Genomic DNA, 14,993 nt, shown 5'->3' with positions numbered 1-14,993 from the left:
TTCATCTTAAATCAAAATTAATTGATCTGAAAAATAGTGACATGTTAAAAGACGGATTCCAAGAAAATAAACTAACATAAAAATGTGTTAACGAATTCGGGTGACGAATATTGTCAAATAATAATACAGATATGCTTGAATATGTTTATTTGTATTTGGCAGTATCTGTGTCATAAAACATTTTTAAAGATAAAGTTCATATAATTACAATTTAAAGTCAGCATTAACATTATGGCCTTTGCAATAAATTTTTACAATAGAAAGAGATGAACTATGAACCCTAGTTTGATTAAAAGCTATTTTAATATTTTTATAAGTAAACCTTTTTTCTATAGACATGTATTTTGAGATTTTAAAATTAATATTAGATTTAAATAAAAATATGTAAATTGATTCTAAAATTCTAAATAAGAAGATCGTTTTTCACTTATATTATATTTAAAGCTCACTCGGATTTTGCTTTCTGGCTTACTGAGCTTAAAATTTTTTCGATCTGGCTTTTCACAAAAGTTTGATGTATGTATAATATATTCAATCTGGCAAATTCAATTAAAATTATTTAGGTGTTTAAAAAACGTTTGTGTTTATTATTTTTTTTACTGATAACAACGATGTTGTAAAAATAACATTTTATTTTATCTATTAAAATTAAAATAACATTATCATGAATTTTTTGAGTGGGAATGAGAATGAGAGAGAACTACCGAGCTAAAAAAAATCGCACGAACTGTTTGCATTCAAACACAAGCGCACATTTCAAACAGATATATAATTATAAGTACTTTCATACCTATTTAACAATTTAAATTTCGACCTTCGTGCCGTATATCGATGCACGTGATGCAACGACCGAGAGAAAAGAAAAGCACGTAATTAAAGCTCGAAAGAGCTTTCGTGCGCGTTTTGTAAAAATTTAATTAGTGCAATATTTCAACGCGGGATTAAATTGAAGGGGTGAAACTCTACACGGGTCCATCTCAGCGTGAGATGCAACATCCTTTAACGCTGTTAATCTTACGTGACGCCATAAAAAGCCCCCATCCACCCCTTGTAATCTACTACGACTCTGTTATTGTTTAATACTTCAATATTGAACACTTAATATTTTGAGCCAAACCATAAATAAAATATATATTGAACATAACTTTATAAATAGATTTTAAATTATTTTAGAGACTAGTTAAAGTTGCGCTTTGGATAAATTTAACTAAAAAAGCGCCCTAATACGTTTATAATCGTTTATCTATACCGTTTTTTACGGCGGCAATCGTCTCGCCATAAAATCAAAACAGTATCAAGTTAAACGCTATAAGCAGTTAAATTAAAACATCGTTAGATAAAAATCGCGAGCGGCGTTCAAAACTCAGCGCACAATGGGACTTAATCGAGAGTTAATGTCTCGAATGCAAATCGGTAAATTCCCTTATCTGTTGGACCATCCGCCCGTCCTTGGATTTTCCTGCACTTTATTACGGGGGAAATAAGTAGCTTTTAGTAAAATTTCATGTGAAACAAGAGAGAGAAAGGTTGTGATCTGCAAAACCAATAAAATTACTAGTGGAAACAATTTGATCATTATATCACAATGATTACATTATTACAACTCTCTATTGCCATTTTTTGTGTTCCATAAATACAAGGAAAAATGAATAAAAGAAGGCAATTTACCCTCTTACAAACTGTACAATATATAATTTTATTTGATACAGGATGTGCCCTTAAATAAGGATAATATGTCATAATAATCAAAAATAAATTAATATTCTTCAGTCATACGCACCTGAGTTTTTAAAGATACCTTTATATATTAATTATTATTATCGTCGATGGCCCTTCCTTACAAATCGCTGGACCATTAAGGTCCCAGATTATCCAATTCGATAATGGGCCACCGAAAAAACCTTGACGGAAATGGGAAACGTGTGCCGTACTCGGAAGGGGATTTGGCTCGTCATATGCTATATGTACGTGTCCTGAAAATATAATATACAGGGGGATGTATAATATAATATATAAAACACAAAAAACGATGTCGTCTTAAATAAAAGTAAGTATCTTAAAAGAATCTTAGTAAAGTACTATGTAAGATCTAAAAAAAAAAAAATTAATTTTAATAATAATAAAATACTTTTAGTATAAATTTAAAATAAAGTTGAATAAGTTAAATACTAATAAAAAAATATAATACATAATAAAACACACCCTCTATAAAGGGGTTAAAAATAGTGAGAATATGTCTCAATAGTACTGTGAGCATTAGCCGTAGCAGAATCTGTGGGTAGATGTTGAGGCCGTAGATAACAGCCGACGCCGGAAAAACCAATAACCGACGCCACATATACGCTAGCTCTGTATATCTAGGATGAAGTACCAAAAGCTCGGGAACCAACGAATACTTTTCTGTTGAGTCGACACCTTCGAAACTAGTTACAGCTAGCAACGTGGTAGACTAGTGGTAAAGATAAAAATTTAACAGGTATAGGGGTCTTGTGAAGTGAGATTCGCTATCTGTCACAACTCAAAATATTTTTTTAATAATATTTCTTAAAATAGAATATATATAATTGTTTTTATAAACAAAATATTAGGTAATGTTAGAGAAAGCAGTTTAAAAACCATAAATAAGGACATGTTACAAACCGTATTTCATTACTACATGATATATTTTAAAAGTAAAGATACAATTTTAGAAAATACTTCACAAGCGTCACCATAAACAACAAAACACTGAGTAAGCCTTAAATTAGGTTTAAAGTAGCTTCAGATAAGCTAATATTTAAATAACTGTTACATAAGAAACCGTTACAATCGTATAGCACCTTAAAAACGAATTTCTAATGATCTAATCAGTGATAACCGATAGTCTTCTCATTTATTCTTTTTAAACGTTGTTTTTTTCTGCTTCAAATTCACAACAATAGTTTGCCTGTTTATAAGGTCGATATTATTAAAAATTAAGTTGCAGCTTATATTTTATTTCATATTTTATAATTTAATAAAATATATGTAATAATTTTCATAGTTTAGTGAAAACAGTAGTAAAACTATAAGGATATGTTACAAACTGTATTTCACTACTACAGGAAATATTTTAAAAATAAAGATACAATTTTAAATTTTATTTCTGGATTGATTTAGATTGCCATTAAAATATTTTTTTTTATAAAATCACCATGAGCCTTAAAATATTTTTGGAAATAAAATTAAAGTAGCTATGGATAAACTAATCTTTTAATAACTTTTAAATAAGAAACAGTTAAAATAAAACGAATTTCTAATGATTTAATCAATACTAACTGTTAACTTCTCATTTATGTTTAATAAGCATTTATTTTTTCTGCTATTCATAAATTATATAAATTAATGACTACAGTTTGCTTTTAAATATTGTTATTAATTTATTGAAAAAACAGTAATTAACAGCAGCACACAAAGACTAATTGCTATTATTTTAACTAGTATTGTAACTTTATTTTTTTAATATAATTTATTTATATATACATAAGTAACTGCTTCTTTAGTCATTTACTTCAATGGTTTGTCTTTGTTATCTACAAGTAGCGATATACGCAGAAATTAATAAGCACCAATTCATAAGGAGTAATCATTTTATAAAATATATTATTTCAAACAATAGAAAGACTATCTCCTTTTGCAAAAATAATAATTTCTAAAAATGAAACATACTTAGTGAAAATTATATTTAAAATAAGGATCTAAATAAAAAAAATATTTACATTTACTCACTTTCAAGATGAAAGTGAAGTTAATGTGATTTTAAATAAAGCATCTTTTTACTAAAAAAGCAAAGGCAATTATTTATAATTGACGAAAATAAAACATGTTCAAACATTAATGCAAGCTTTTACTATCTGATCTTAATTTTATGCCAAATTATTATTTTAAGAAGTAAATGTCGATTAAAAAGTTGCTCTGTTTCTTATAACAAACTTAGCATATTTTTTTTTGTTATAAAATTAACTAATTATTTAATATAAAATATATTTAAAATATACCCGGCTTTATAATGTAAGGATATTATACTCAAGGAAGTTTGCTGACGTTTGAAAAGGATTCAGAAAATCCACTCTTTTCACGGCGCAAACTTTTCGAAGCTCGCGAGACGATGCGAAAATTCAAGCTTTCTCCGAAAACCCACACGAGTGACTTTATCGAAGGCCCGTATAATATTTCATTTCATTGACTCTTAAAGATATGAACCTGAAAACGTTTTCAATTACATTCAACCTGAGCTTTTCATTCTGAGCTTTGTGGGCACGGAACACGCGCGTGATAACGACGTACAACCTACGTGAAAAAAATGCCTACTATGTAAAGAAATGCAAATGCAATAGCCCCCTTTCTTTAAAATCTAACATAGTAAAAAACAGAGTTAGTGAAGGGTTTAATTTTATAATGAATAAATTTGACGCTTTACCACGTATCGAAGTCACTCTGAATAATAAATTAATCATTCTTATATTGCTTTAAGTAATATTTAATTTTTAAATGTATGTTACAGTGAATGTGTATTACTAGTAAAAATATATTTTTACTGGCATTGAAGTAATATCATAAGGAAATTAATTTTTACCGGCTTATTTTGTATTTGTAAAATTATATATTGCTCTAAACTGACATACTTAAACATAAGAAAAAGCCACGTGAAGTGACAGTTTCTGTTTGTATTTATTTATTATTTATTTATTTTATTAATTTATTTAGCTTAATAGCTAATCTTTACATCTAACAAATTTAGTAAACATATATAAAAATATATAAAAAATACATAACAGAAAGAAAAAATGAAAAAATACAATAATAAAGTCTTAATATTATAATTTATTTCTATATGTACGAAGGTGTTTTTTTATTCCATTTATGAAACCCGTTATATTTTTGCTGTTTCGGATTTCTCTTGGAAGACTATTATATAAATCAAAACCTCCGTACATAATTCCCCTAGCCGTACTCGTTTTCTTATACTTAATTTTCTTTAAATTTTCTCTATTTCTAGTATTATATTTATGTACATCTTTATTTCTTATTAAATACTTATTAAAATATTTTGGTAATATATTATTTTCTAACTTATATATAAATACTAAAACATTCATACTCAATATTTCTTGAACATTCAACCATTCTAATCTATCAATCATACTTTTACAATTAGTTAATCTATTTTTATTTAAAATTACTCTCATTGCCCTATTTTGTAATTTTTGCAACATTTGCTTATCTAATTTATTTAACATGTTTAATAGTGTTGCACAATAATTAAAATGGGGCAATATTATACTATTGTAAATTATTTTTTTTGTATTTATACTTAATATATTTCTTAATCTAGATAATAAACCTATTTTTCTACTAATTTTTTTTAATATGTAATTACAATGTTCTTTAAAATTTAATTTTGTATCAACAATTACTCCTAAATATTTTATATTATCCACTATTTCTATACTAGAGTTATTTATTACTATTTTGGTACTATTATCTAACACATTTTTATAATTAATAAACATACATTTAGTTTTATTCTCATTTAATTTAAGTACATTATTCTTTAACCATATTTCTAATATACTTAATTCATTATTTAAATTATTTACAATTTCTTTAATGTTATCACCTATGCAATACATTAATGTGTCATCCGCAAATAGATGAATTTTACAGTTTTTCACGTTATTAACTATATCATTAATATACAAAACAAATAACAATGGTCCCAATTTAGACCCTTGTGGTACTCCATAAGACACTAATTTCTCTTCAGAATATACATTATTTATTAAGTATTACATTTATATACACTTATAGTTTTAGGGAATATATTGTAATGCTATGCAAATTTTGCATATTTAAATTTTTTTTAATTTATGTTACAAATTATAATACACAAACAAGAAAAAATAGTCCTAATTGCACAATATATATAATCTCAATTATACAATATATTATGATAGCAAAAAACTGTATTTAGCATGGCTAAAAACAGTTACGACCCAACTAAACTTGCCTTGTCTATGTATCTAAGATTAGATATAAGAGGTAAATCCAATTTGTTAAGTTTTTGGGGTTAACTCAAGCTATATCCGCTTACCTATCAAATTACCCTAATGACCGAATCTCATTTCACGATTGCCAAGAACGCCATTTCGCGAATGAATAGACAGACCGGACGGTAAGTGGATAGACCGGAAATGAGCTGAATATGACGGAAGCTTGGAAAAATATTTTTAATAGAGCCATATAGACCTTAACGCTCGTTAAGTTTCGCTGCGTAGGTATTTTTTCACAATTGTTTACAATAAATGTATATCAGATTAGAAAATCGACATTTTGAATAACTTGGAAAAATGTCCTATAATTAAATACGAATTGTCTATTATTACATATATACTAGTAAAACTAAGGGTTTATTTATTGTGATGAATAACTTATTTTTGTATTTGTAAATAAAATTAACTAGGCCAATGTTCTATCCATATTTGTTTTTATCTATTCAAATATAGCTATAATCATAAAAATATTATGTAACAATATTAAATATGTATATTTAAATTTCGTGAATACAAAAAGCTCTCAAGGTTATACGTGGTATAATAAATTTACATCTAATCTACGTAATCTATATCTACTTAAAGTATAATAGTATTATATAATTTCGTAAAACGGATGGTGAGAGATTCTAACAAGCCGTCTAATTTGAAAACTAATTTTACAATATTGTACTTCTAGGGTTTAACCACCAAAGGGCTCGGTCGTTCGCAGTTTGCAAGCTTTAAAACGCTACCCTGCACCAAGGGTCGGATATAATAAATTAAGACTCGCGGGATTCGCGTCAATGTAAGCGCCAATGTTTGCGGCCCGCGTCGTTGATTATGGCCCGATGAGTTTGGATCATTATTATTACACTTTTGTCCCTGGTCATTGGTAAAAATTAAATTAATTTCTTTAATTTGTAGGCAGATAACGATTTTTTTTAAATATAAATACACCCATACCTCGCTTTACGGCCTAGATACGTTCCACGAAACTTGGCCGCAAAGCGAAAAGCCGTATAACGAATCAATTATTCTAATACAAATTCATACAAATTCAATGGGATCGGTTCCAAATTTGTAAAATATGTAACATGGTTTATCATTTAAAATGCATTTTATCTTTTTATTTCATTTAAATCAAAAATACATACATAACAAGTACATACATTTGTACATAAAATAATAACAGACTCCAAAAACGAACAATAACCCATAAACAAAAATGAAACAACTTCATGTTACATAAAATATGTGTATGAATACACACATAATTTTTTTTTATATGGCTTTAACCTGAAGACGATGAAGAAATGGTAACCTACAGATCACTGTTCTCATTTTTCGCTGGTAAGGATGGGCCTGGCTTAAAAAAATTGTCTAACGTTGTTTGTCTTGCCTTTTTGTCTCTTTCGTTCTTCAGTGATTAATAACAGCTAATGGCTGAATTAATTCCTCGAGAAACTTTAGCGCTACGTTTGACGTCAGGGTCGTTTTTAAGAAAGATGTTTATTCCTTGTTCGAAATAGGAAAAATCTTTTGACAATTTTTTTGATGTTAGCTGTTTGAATACAACAGACTCTGTCTCTTCATCAAATGCCGGTTCTGCTTGCAACTGAATGAGTTCCTTATATGAAAGGGGTTCCCTATCAGCTTCAAGTAGATCAAGCACATCACGTTCGTTCAAAGCTCCAAAGCCGAGATCATGCGCTAGATCCAAAATGTTTTGCCTAATTTCAGGAAGGCAATTAACTTCTGCATCAGTACTTTTTACACATTCTGGCCATATTTTTTTCCAAACATGGTTCATTGTTGTTAATTTTAATTCCTTCCATGATTCGCTGATGCTGTCAACAGCTTCCTTGGTGTTATAGTTTTTCCAAAATGTTTTAATTGAAGATTTACCATCGGTTTCCCTTATAAGTTGTCGGAAAGTTCGGCGTAGGTAATATGCCTTAAAAGTGGCTATTGCACCCTGATCCATTGGTTGGATCAGAGCTGTTGTATTTTTCGGAAGGTACTCAATCATGACATCTTCAGATAGTTCGGATAAATTAGTAGGATGCCCTGGTGCATTATCCAAAATTAGCAAAGCCTTGTTGCTTAAGTTATTGTCTCGTAAATATTTTTTCACTTCTGTGCAAAAGTGATTTTTGAATCAATCCTCTAAAGTAGCTTTAGTCATCCAAGCTTTCTTGTTGGATCTCCATATGACGGGTAATTGATTTTTATTTAGTCCTTTAAGAGACCTTGGATTTTTGGACAAATATATTAAAAGTGGTTTTAGCTTAAAATCACCCGCGGCATTTGCACCAAGTAGCAAAGTTAATCGTTCTTTAGACACCTTATAACCAGGCGCAGATTTTTCGGTTTTTGAAATGTACGTGCAATCAGGCATTCGCTTCCAATAAAGCCCTGTTTTGTCTACGTTAAACACTTGTTCAGGTTTATAACCACCTCTTTCAATAATTCCCTTTAAAATGTTGGAATATTCCTTAGATGCGGCCTCATCAGCGCTAGCTGCTTCACCTTTTATTTTAAAATTATGCAAATTAAATCTATTTTTAATTTTTTTTAAAAATCGACATCGAAAAAAAGTTTTTTTGCCGTTATGGCGAAACATTTTAGGCCGTTAATCGAAAACGTTCCTTAATTGAAGAGGGCCGTTATAGCGAAAGGCCGTATAAAGAGCGGCCGTATAGCGAGGTATGGGTGTATTCTTATTGTAATTATTTCAATTTTACAAATACCTAAATACACTCTAGCGTTACCTAAATAATGAGTTCAAAATAAAACATAATCACTATATCTTGTCAATTATTAAAAAATAAATTACAAAGACTGCCAAAATATTGAAAAATAATTGTCATTGATTAATACATTATTTTAAATACAGAAAAACTCGTTTTTAAATGATTTTAACGATCGATTACTCTTATGTAGTGTCTATAACTGTTCTTGTTAGGTTAATGGAAAATGTATGCTTGTTGTATGTCGATATAGAAAACAGGTGCGAGAGTTATATGACTTACTTACATGCTCAATAGATTTGTATTACATATTTATGTACTAATGTTAAAAAAATATATAAAGGTGATATAAATGTGCTAATGTATATTCTTAGAAATTTTGCATGATTTATTTTCGAATATTAAAATTTTAAGACAAACTTAAAAAATCGGTAAATACATATATTGTCATAAAAGTATGAGACAATTTAAGTGTCTAGTGAAGAGGAAGATTCCAGATCACATAAAACGGTCAAATCAGGTCAAACAAGTCAACCATAATTGTCGAAATAAATGGAGAGCTATCGTCAGAGTATTTTCACCCTATATACGTACAAGTATATGCTCTTCTATTTAACTTAAAAAAACGTTCATTACTAAGTCCTTCGTTTTATCTTTCCGGAGTATCAATTAATACCGTTAAAACGGGCCTGAATTACAAATTCCAGTGGCGATGCCCGTTTCCCGAATTAAATTCGACGAACATCGCCATCGCCGGGCGTCGCTGTCACGTGTATGCAAATTTTTCGCAAATCCAATTCGGCCCTTTGTCAACAACGCGCAGGGCCGGACCGGAAAAAAGCGCTTCACCTGCTTGGCGAGGGCGTACTAATGTTATACGTCATCGTCGTGTGCGGAATGAAAAAATAATGAAATTTGCTCGCGATCACCAAATCGGCTAATTGAAAAAAATGCTACCCGAACAGTGAGGACAATAATGACCCACGTCCAGACATAATAATATATGCTCTGACCCGAAAATATTGACGTGATACAGTGAGTCCTAATTTAATATACCCAAATCCTAATTGGTGATGAAAGCTTATAAATAAATTAGTGCTCTCTACCAGAGAACATAGTTTTGAATTTTCTCTAAATCTAAGACAGTTATTAATTCTAGAAAAGCAATAATATGATAAAAGAAAAACAGAAATATTTTTTATTGTCTGTTTAGATTGGGCTGATCAGGAAGTTTTACATCAAAAAATACAGATGATCCAATAAAAAGTTAATATACAATATCTAAGGATAAATGAATTATGAGATCAATTGAATTAATTTCGTAGCTAGGATAATCAGAGAGTAAAGTAATGACCGCATTCTTAAAGAACGATATATTATACAATATAAGTGGTAACTTAGATAACTAACAAAACCATTCGAAAAACCAAAGTTGCTTAACTCTCAAAAAAGTAGCTCATACTTTCTGTAAAAAAAATTATTCAAAAGTGTTAATTCAAAACTTCAAAAAGCTATTTTGTACATGACTAGTTAAAAAACCACATAAGACACTTTGGCAAGTTTAGTAGACACGTGCTCGAACTAAAAATGTATGAAATCCCTTAAGAACAGTGTATGCCAAAAAGCCGCCTCCCCAGCGGATTAACGTACATTCGAGAGCAAATGGCAATTGGATACGAATCGCCTTCGTCTGCTTGTCTCTGTTGAAAATTTATCGTTGCAAAAAGGAAAAGAGTACATACAGTGGGAAACGAGAGTTGAAATGTGCTTCCGAAACGCTTTACGGAGCTGATGTATCGCATTAATTTATCAATAAGTATCATTGTACACGCAAATGGAGAGGATGTTGGTAATAGTGGATAGAAAGTACAAAAATGATATGATAAATATTAGGAAATTGGTTGATATTAAGAAGAAGGCGTTTATATAGTGGTACTGAATATATTAATATTTTGAAGCGAATCGTGAAAGTTGAACTAAAGGCGCTATAATAATGAAGCAAAGTTTCTTGTTGAGCGTAATAAACATAAATTGTAAAATTATTATTATACTAGGAACGTACTTGTTAAGATATTAACGGGTAGACTATTAAATATATAAGCTATGCAAAAAAAATGACAAAAAGCACAATTATATTTTAGTTAAAGCGATACAAATATATTCCAATGCATTAGAACGCGAAGAACACAATTAATATATATATATATATATATATATATATATATATATATATATATATATATATATATATATATATATATATATATATATATATATATATATATATATATATATATATACGTAAGTAGAAAGACAATAGACTGAAATCAGTCTTATTTTATTATACATCTCTATAATAGAAAGTACAGAGAACGCTCCTCTTGCAAGATGATGCTATTTTAGATATGCACCACAATTGTTTTTATTTTATTTTTTAATATTTAGCATATGTTTGAGATGATGTATTGTATATGTATATGTATGTGAATTGGCAACCAATACGTATTAAGAAAAACTGGCAAGTTAAAAAATCATGTTTGTAGTAAAAATAAACTATTACAGTGTCATTTGTAAACTCGTTTTTTTTAAAATATTTATCTGTTAGAATAGGTAAATTTGAGAAAATCTTACAGTGATAATCGATCAGATTTTAATTATATAATAATTACCTATTCTGATGCTTCATTTATATTATAAATAAAAAATGCACTAGGATTCAATAGGATTCGAACCAAGGTCTTTTAGGTATTGTACATCGATTTTAATTACTAATCGTGCTGATATAAATAAATATACGCACATACAAATATAAAAGACATGCTTTTTTTATTAAATAAGGGATAAAATATATTTACTATAAATAGTACGTAATAAAACCCTTTATAACTGTTACTAATTTAATAAATAAAACTTGCTTACTGTTTTACGCAAACCACACACTTTGAGATTTAAAATTTTATTTTATCAATAAAGCTTAGTGAATTTTGATTATCTAGTTGAAAAATATGTTCATCGTTATCGAAAAATATTTATCAGGCATGCTCTTTAAGGATCTGAATGGCAAAAGCCAATTGAGTAATCTGAGAGTGCTAACGTTCTGGCAGTGACATTAATAAATAGGGACGTGATCTTGACAATGTACTAAAATGATTTAAAACTATTTCTACGCGTATATTATTCCCCAAAAATATTATTAATTATACTTAAAAATTAAACCATGTTTTATAGAGATAATTAATATATATTTTTAAAAAGAGACTGCCACAAAAAAATATTAATAAATTGATGTATACAATTTTATTATAATTTAATAAGTTTTTTTGAGAACAAATAATTAGCCAAAACACTTTTGCTTTGACAGATTACGATTATTTTCAATTGATTTTTTTTTTCACAAAGAAAATATTAAAAACACTTGATACTTAATTTTGTGCTTAAAATTATATTTACATTTTTTTAAATATGTAGTAAAGTAAACTTTTTATAAAACACAATTTTCAAAATTTGTAGTGTTTGATGTAGAGAAGCTATTTTTTTGCTCAAGTATAAATTTTTTTATTGTATTATTTTACTATATTTTATTTTTTTTTGTTATAAATCATAAGAACTTAAAATTGCATTATTTAAAATTCTTATGAGTTAGAGTGAAGATCTAATATATGTTTATTTCTTGGACGTTTAAAAAACGATGTGTTTTACAAACGATATCTACTAAATAGTATATATTAACAGTTTCAAAAGCACTAGCAGAAAATTTGGGATTAAAGGCTCGGATCTTTGACAAATAGAATTCAAATGCAACATCTCCCGATTCACATTCTATAGATTTATTGACCAAAAGGTTTATAATTAAAACCTGAAACTTAGTTTAAATGTGTTTACTATGTTTTGAAAAAAAAACATATTCTATTTTAATCAATTACTTTATTGTCTGTATAGCTGTCTTTGAAATGCATAATATATCGAACAAAGTGGACAAAAAACATGCTTTAGCTTTTCCAAAGCATGTCGAAGCAAAATAAAAACTTACATTTAATATCATTTTTAACATTCCATAACCCGAAACATTTTTTTAACAAACAACGGTGAAAAAAGTTTAAAGATCAGATTCTTCAACAATTATTATATTGTGAAAATGCCATGTTTAAGAGAACAATTTGTTGATAATGAATGTTTTTGGAGAGGCGTTTTTTTCAGATATAAAAAAATAATAATATTTTTTTTATAGTGGTGAATTTTCTCTTATAAATATTTTTTTATAATAACGCGAAGGCATATCTACTGGTTTTTTTTTTTGATACATAATTTTTCCAAAGAGATCTAAATTGTTTGCAATATATATCTCTCTAAATATCGTCAAAAAAACCTTACAATTTCCCAGAAAATTTGAGCAACTAATACACAAAAATGTTCCGAATTACACTGGTTAGAAACCACTGGCTTACCGGTTGCCAAAGAAATAGCGACTGGCTTGAATTTCTCAATGCACTATGCACTATGTATCACTATTTTTATGTGTTGGAGAGACCTTTCTTTACATCATGAAATCTATTAATCGATAATACATTTAAAAATAGCAGAAAAATTGTTCTAAAAACCTTTTACTATAAAATTATTTTATGATTTGCGCTTTTCTATATCATAAATAAATAATATATCAAATTATAATTTAACCTTTTTAAACGTTAATACAAATGCTAGATTCGTCCTAGCTCAAGGATTTTAAAAAAACATTTAATCATTCCTTCGACTATTCACAATTTACCTATTACTTTAAATCATTCAATAGGGACGCCTTTTTTATTGGACCATATATGTATATATATAAAGGATAAATAGGCAGGCAGCACAGCACTTTTCCGTCGATTTTGCCAAATTTCCGTGACTTCCGACTTTACGACCGTCGCGGTACGTACCCACCACGCGGTGTTTTGGAAACCAAAGAATTGATATATGTGTTTCGGCCTTTGGGTCTTTGGGCGATCAGTATGTGTGTTGGCAAACCACGACAAGCACCTGGCTACGGTCACGCGCCATTTTCTCCCCAGAAGGTGGACGTGACCCAAAATGAATCGGCTCGTCAAAGAACACCGGCTGGCACGTAAGATTAAATACCCCTCGAAACAGGGGTTGCCAACGTGAGCACCGTACAATTAATTTCCAGTTATAAATGTTGAGAAACTGGCACTATAAAGCTCGAGATGAATGAATACAATCAAACAGCAATTTAGTGCAAAGAAATATATGCAGCAAACTATCGCAGCACCAATTAAAAATCAATTATTAAAGTATCCAATTATGGCTTGTAGTTGTAACAGCTCGATATCACTTCGTCACGTAATCAATCATTATTTCAATTAAGTTCAACGCGTTGCGTGTTAAGTCGTAATATACAAATTAAATTACATTTTTTTTTTGAGAATGAAAAAACCTAATTTACGTTTATTTATGCGTCGTTCATATTTGATAGATGTATTTTTGTATAATGGGTTGTCCACAAAATTAAACGGAAAATTGCCCCTTTTAACTTACTAAATAAAAAGAAAATTGTATAAAATCATGTTGTTATTAAAAATAAAATGCTATTCAATATTTAATATGAATTAATACATAGAGATTGTTGAGAATCTCTGGCTGGTCGAATTTTTTTTTGGATTCTGTCTATACTCGGATATCCAAAATAGGACAGTCTGCTTGTGGGAACAGCGTTGAATAAATAAAAGATTCGACGAGTCTATCTGGATCGTGTGTTCCTTTCAACTTGATAGAATCTATCTATGCAAATATTTTAGATAATATATTAGTTAAATAAGTTAATCAAACAATTTAACTACTACAAACGATCTGCATTAAATTCAATTATAATTAGATCAAACTATTGTTGACATTAAAATATAATCTAAAGCAATAGCCATGCATATTTTTATAGATTATTAACTAATCGTGTATAAATACAAATGTATATTTATAAGATTAGAATATTATAATAAAACAATTATACAAAAAAAATGAAGTTATTAAAATGCAAACACGTCTGTATTTTAACGGTATTTGTAACTCACAAATTAAAAATTGTCTAGTAAAGACAAATAGCATAAATTTAATAAGTATTAGTAAAATTTCTTACATTTATTTAGTTATTGATATTCATTTACATTTTTTTCATCAAAAAATTTTAGGATAACTGACT

General features: G+C 28.6%; 1 protein-coding gene across 7 annotated transcripts in view; it reads right to left on the bottom strand.

Annotated features, from left to right (window-relative positions):
* Camta (Calmodulin-binding transcription activator) overlaps positions 1–14,993 on the bottom strand; it is a 307,476-nt gene that overhangs the window by 138,258 nt on the left and 154,225 nt on the right. The window lies entirely within an intron of this gene.

Source organism: Plectrocnemia conspersa, unplaced genomic scaffold (genome assembly GCF_051122295.1).
Source record: "Plectrocnemia conspersa isolate PC_06_02 unplaced genomic scaffold, ASM5112229v1 ptg000002l, whole genome shotgun sequence".
Taxonomy (NCBI): Eukaryota; Metazoa; Arthropoda; class Insecta; order Trichoptera; family Polycentropodidae; genus Plectrocnemia; species Plectrocnemia conspersa.
The sequence above is the reverse complement of the archived record's forward strand: the minus strand, read 5'-3'. Positions and strand labels throughout refer to the sequence as shown.